General features: G+C 34.3%; 1 long non-coding RNA gene across 1 annotated transcript; it reads right to left on the reverse strand.

Moving 5' to 3' along the window:
- Positions 1–444: 444 nt before the first annotated feature.
- LOC126827830 (uncharacterized) lies at positions 445–5,308 on the reverse strand. The gene is made up of 3 exons (XR_007682888.2): positions 5,130–5,308; positions 3,227–3,468; positions 445–942 (listed from the first exon to the last, which is right to left on the reverse strand). It is a non-coding gene; the product is annotated as an uncharacterized LOC126827830 (long non-coding RNA).
- Between the last annotated feature and the right edge of the window lie 229 nt (positions 5,309–5,537).

The following is a 5,537-nucleotide window of genomic DNA, read 5'->3' on the forward strand; positions in this document are numbered from 1 at the left end:
TAGTTTGAACAATTTATAGACGTTTCTATACAAAAAAATGTTCAAAACTGTATTTCACTGATATGGCTTTTATGGAAATTAAGATTTTAAAATTGAATGTTAAACGCTAACATATCATAAGATCACTGGTGATATTGCAGAAAGTCCAAAAATAACAAAACAGTTTTTAACAGATAATGATCAATTCGGTCAAATCGTTTTCTGGTTGCTGGCTTGCTGGCTTACAAATGAAATGAAATGAAATGAATTGGGGTTTAACTTCCTACTGTTCTGCTCCTATACTGGGCTAATGAAGACGGACATACCATACCTTCCGCTATGAGGTAGATTTTACCCGAGCAGTGGCACTATAGCCTACTCTTATATCGACCAATGCAGGGATCGAACACGCGACCCCCAGTCTAGCGAGCCAGTGTCTTACCCACCGTGGCTCCCTCTGCTGGCTTATAAAATCTGTGACCAAGTAGATGAAAGCCGTTGATCGTCGTTTGGGGGATTTAAACATTTTCAAACATTAGGTGTTCTCACTAGCCGATTTTCAGTCTGATTGAATGCAAACCAGGCTATTATCTAGCGTTGATATTTTGATTTCCTTGTTAAATGTTGAATAATCAATTTGAGTTTAATTGAGCGTAGATTAAGCCATTTATTAACAAATTAGCTTTTATTTATGGTTATTGTGTTATTGTCCCTTTAAGGAATTTTACAAGCAAATACACAAAGCGTTCGGGTTGACAAGTGCACCGGGGTTACCACTGCATTGTAATAAAGCACAGTTCATAGTCAGTTGATTATTCATAAAGTTTAAACATGTACATCCTGTATGACGCACACAGTGATAAAGGCATTCTAATCTGGAACTTGTTGTTAGTTCTTCTAGGACTGGACAATCTAAAGTAAGGCCTGTGTCAAACCTTAAATTTCTAACCGGGGCACAACCTCCTGAAGAACAAAAAAATGCAAACATAATTAAAAAACGGATAATCATAGCTAAAATACCAACAAAACAGTGTAACAAAGTACTCTATAATTTTCATCAAATTGAACGGTCATTTAGGTGCTTAGGACTTTATGACCTCTGCTGGTTTACAACAGAGGCGTAGCCAGGATTCTGTTACCGGGGGTGGGGGTAGGGGGAATATAACCAGCTCCGTAGTTGAAAGTTTTCATCATCCCCTGAGAAAATATTTGCAGCGTATTTGTGCAATATCAGCTTATTTCATATCATGTTTCATGAACTAGTTGGACGAGTATGTCAATATAATGTCCCCTAAGACCAGATTCCTTCCATTCGTGGCTCATCTTGGAAATTTCTGATTCGATTTCTGGGCAATTAAGTAAATCAGTACTCAGATAAAATGTACATATTGCAGGTATTTATACAAATCTATCAAGACTCGCCTGGGAAAATACAACAGACTAAATAGAATGATTCTACTTGATTTTATGTCAGTCATGTAATGTCTGAATATAGCCATTATGTCCACGCAGCAACTTTGTCTTAACTCAAATGAAATGAAATGGGGTTTAACGTCCTACTGTTCTGCCCCAAACTGGGCTAATGAAGACGAGCATACGCCATACAGTGTGCTATGAGGGAAATTTTGCCCGGACAAGGGGAAACCACGCCGGAAAATCTGGATGAACTTTCTCGGCCAATGCAAGGATCGAACACCCGACCTCCATTTAGGTGACCATCTTTGCTTGATTATATTGCGGGACATTATCTTTAAAACAAACAGTATGCATAACAATGTTGATATATAGTTACTTCACTTTTCAACACAACAACAATAGACAATCAAACTATGAAATATTCACACATGCTTGGTTTGTATTCGTATTTCGGATGATATTTTAGGATAATAATACATAGCAACACTATCAATATAAATACATAGCAGCAAGTCATATAATATTCTTATCAGCTTTTTTATATTCGTATGCCATAAATGAAATCAATATCATCTTGCATTTCGAAAAAACGAACACAGTTTATTTTGTAGCTGTAAAAATACCTTTCTTTCAAATATATAAATTATTAATTTTTGCGTCTGGAACGTTTGAAAGGATACATGAAGTTGAATGAAATTTTTAAGTCACAATCAAATGGCTGCCAAATTATCATCTATGTACATCGATCGTTTATCGCTAAAATTAAATCATGCGGAAAGTAAGTGAAACGTATTGAGATTTTATCGCTTATGTTTAACCATGCTAAATGACGTGAAACATACTGAGATTTTATAATAACTGAGTATAAAGGATGTTATGCTGGTTAAAGATGCATTTTTAGAGCTAAATTTGTCTATTGCAGATCATTCCTTTCACCTCCAATGTTATATAAATAATTTATCCGACATTTATTTACATACCAGATTTTTAACAGATTTATGATTTAATTCAAAAATGACCATCGAGACTAAGCTCTTCTGTAAACGACGATAACTCATCTCAGAATGAAGTAACTTGACTGAAACTTTAAACATATTCCCCTTTCATTATCTATTTTTTAAACTATTATTGCGAGAACTGTCAACTCTTTATCTAAATTTTACGAAATATGCATCTTTAACTTTCCCTGATTGATCACCAGGGTCATGCTATATTAATATTACAAGAATAGACACACTCCCGCAAAAGCTCAAGTATCAGAAGTCAATCCAGCAATGGCCAAAGAGGGATTTCTCGGGCCACTGTTTCAGGAAGATGTCGCCACCAGGCTTATGTTACTCCCCGGTTCTAGCTACCGCTATACACAAAATTTTACTTTCGGGACAGAACTAGTGTAGCCCCCAACCCTGGACAGACAGACAGACAAACAAACGACAGTCACAAATATTAATATAGATTAGCCAAGATCTGGCTGGTTGAATGTTCTTCTTTTTTTATCCTTTTATACATGGATCTGTTCATTTATATCCCATTTATTAAACTTTATTTTTCAATGTTTTAAATATAATTTTATATTCTCTTTATCACCTCTTCACTTATTTTATATAGAGCTTTACGATATAATTCATCTGACTTTACTTATATTACTTATAAATTATTTATTATTGTATATACTATTTCACAATCTTGTTTGTATTAAATTTTGTCTATCATTTGTATGTATGGAAAGGGCTTTTCTAAGTTTTTGAAACTTGTGCTCAATCCTTTTGATATTTGTCAATAAAATATGTTTAAACTATTAAATAGAATTAGTATGAAATGTTTGGCTTACCGGGTATTGACACAGTTGTTGCTTCGTCTCCAGGTGTCGCCTGTTCAACAGTGGTTGGTTCATCTAATTCTGGATGATATTGGTCACATGTTGTCTCACATCTCTTCAAAGGTTGATTCCAATAAGATCCGCCTGCACAGTCCTTAATATAAGTCTGGTCGGAGGAGCATTGATAGAATTTTGTACAGTCCGCTATATACGGATAAAACTCGCCAGTTCTTCCTACACAAAAGTTATCTGTCCTTTAATGTTAAAACAAATATAAGATTAATATTTCGCGGAGTAATTTTTTGCGAGTATAGATTTTGTGTATTTGTATTCGCTGTAATCAAAGATGATGAGGTAGCAAAGTTAATGACTTCAAAATGGATTCAATACCATGCGACGGCCACTCTTGTTAGGTTTATAATAACAGAACAGAACCAGGATAAAAGGTTAAATTTTCGATTTATTCAATAATGCTTGTTAGTAAACATGTTCGTGACCTTTAAGACAAGTAAAAATATGTTCAAAGTAAACTCGTTTGAACGACTGTCGCTTGTCCGTGTATATAATTGTTTTATTGTTGGGAAATGAACAATTCCAAGATAACGTCATGCTCGGTTCCGGTTCTTAGTCCATAATAGTACTAGCGTATGGAAGACCAAACAGCTCTTTATTTAGTCTTCTTAATTCTTAGTCATTAATGCATAGTCCTTAATTCTTATTTCTTCATTTGTACACTAAAATTAACATTTCTATCTTAAAATCAATATTTATTTTACAAATCAGACATGTGTGTTGTAAAATGTATTTTTGTTTAATTTAATTGTATTTTAATATAAAGATAAAATTGATTTTAGTAAATCAAAAAAATAATCCACATTTACATTTCATCAAAGACATACAAATTGATTTTAAGATACAAATGTTAATTTTAGTGTACAAATGTCGAAATACGACAAAAAAATGAAGAAACAAGAATTAAGGACTATGGGTTAAGAACTAAGAATACTGAATAAAGAGCTGTTTGGTCTTCCATGCTATCGTAGTTTTTTTACTTAAACGTTGAAATTGAGACGTGCATACGTCTTACCGTGTGCTATGACGGAAATTTATGCCCGGGTAGCAGCACTATGGCCTAATCTTATATCGAATTCCTACTGCCAAGGGATCTTTTACGTGCACGCCAATGTATACACGGGACCTCGTTTTTTTTTGTCCCATCCGAACGACTAGACAGCTGTCCTCACCAGACCCTCCGCCCTGCACCACTGACAAGGGGAGACCGCTTAAACTTTGAAGTGCGAATCAAATCTCTTATATTTCAGTCGACGAATTGTGTTTAATATTGAACGTTTATTCTATCGCCACCAACGTCGACATATCGCAAGGAGTTAAGACATTTTGTATAGTTCCTGGGCGATTACCCGGAATGTGATTGTCTTCAAAATTGTTTTACCATGGGATATATTCCACTGCTATAAAATGTATATAAATGCGTGTAAAAACATTTACAACCGAAACACGAATGTTATGAATCCACGAACAGGAACTATTGTAATAGGTCGCCGTGTGTATTGAGTTTCGTAAAGAAATAACTCAGAGATTGTGGCGCTGCAATGGCCATTATAACATTCTTTTAAATTCTAAACAGTCGGTGTTTATCTTCTAAATGGGTATTATAACAGCCCTTTAAATTCTAAACAGTCGGTGTTTATCTCCTAAATGGGCATTATAACAGCCCTCTAAATTCTAAACAATCGGCGTTTGTCTCCTAAATGAGCCTTATAACATTCCTTTAAATTCTAAACAATCGGTGTTTGAAACGGTAGAACGAACACTAGACAATAAATATAGTAATTTTCATACATTGTATATATTTTTACTTACCTATATAATACATATACTATTAGATACTTACCCTTTTAATGTTGGTAGAATTGATAGAATTAAAACAAGTATCAGATTCGTTAATCCACACATTTTGAGCACATATCTGCGTTTCTTCCAAACAAATAAATAAACAATATTGTTCTTCTATGAGCAGTATTATTTTGCCAATGTGATTTTTACAACTATGGATAATATTATTTGACTGACGTTACTTTACAACGATCATGTAACAGTGACGTTACTTTACAACGATCATGTACGGTGTTTATGATTCTGTTTCATTGGATCAACGTCCGGTAAGAGGTAATATCGTTATTGATTTCTTGATAGAATATATATATATATATAACACAAGACACTTTCTGGCTAACGTGTAATCTGCTTTATAACATTATTCAGTTATTTCTGGGGAGGTTGGATTGCCGAATGGTTAGCG

Source organism: Patella vulgata, chromosome 1 (assembly GCF_932274485.2).
Source record: "Patella vulgata chromosome 1, xgPatVulg1.2, whole genome shotgun sequence".
NCBI classification, from domain to species: Eukaryota; Metazoa; Mollusca; class Gastropoda; family Patellidae; genus Patella; species Patella vulgata.